The sequence below is a fragment of the Penaeus monodon genome, chromosome 4 (genome assembly GCF_015228065.2).
Source record: "Penaeus monodon isolate SGIC_2016 chromosome 4, NSTDA_Pmon_1, whole genome shotgun sequence".
Classification (NCBI taxonomy): domain Eukaryota; kingdom Metazoa; phylum Arthropoda; class Malacostraca; order Decapoda; family Penaeidae; genus Penaeus; species Penaeus monodon.
The window spans coordinates 42,529,388-42,529,742 of record NC_051389.1 but is presented as its reverse complement, the minus strand read 5'-3'; positions in this window follow the sequence as shown (position 1 = coordinate 42,529,742).

Genomic DNA, 355 nt, shown 5'->3' with positions numbered 1-355 from the left:
GGTCATCCTAAGAACCCTACTAACATTGCCAAAATTACTTTCCGCAGACATGACCTCCCCTTTAATGTTTACATTGGTGGAGAGTCCCTCCCTGTCCGACTGTATCAACCTCCTTCCCGTCAGTATCAAAATTGTTAGCATTTAGACATCCTGCTAAACATTGCCGTTCCACAGCCAGTTGTCCTTTGTGTGCCCAACCTGGTCATACTCGGTCAAACTGCTCTGCACAGTCACACACATGTGCCAACTGTGGCGACCCCCATAATGTTTTTATAGGGGCTGCTGCACCTACAAATTTGAGACTGAGGTGGCAACTCTCAAATTCAAACTCTGACTCTACGTGAAGCCAGACAGG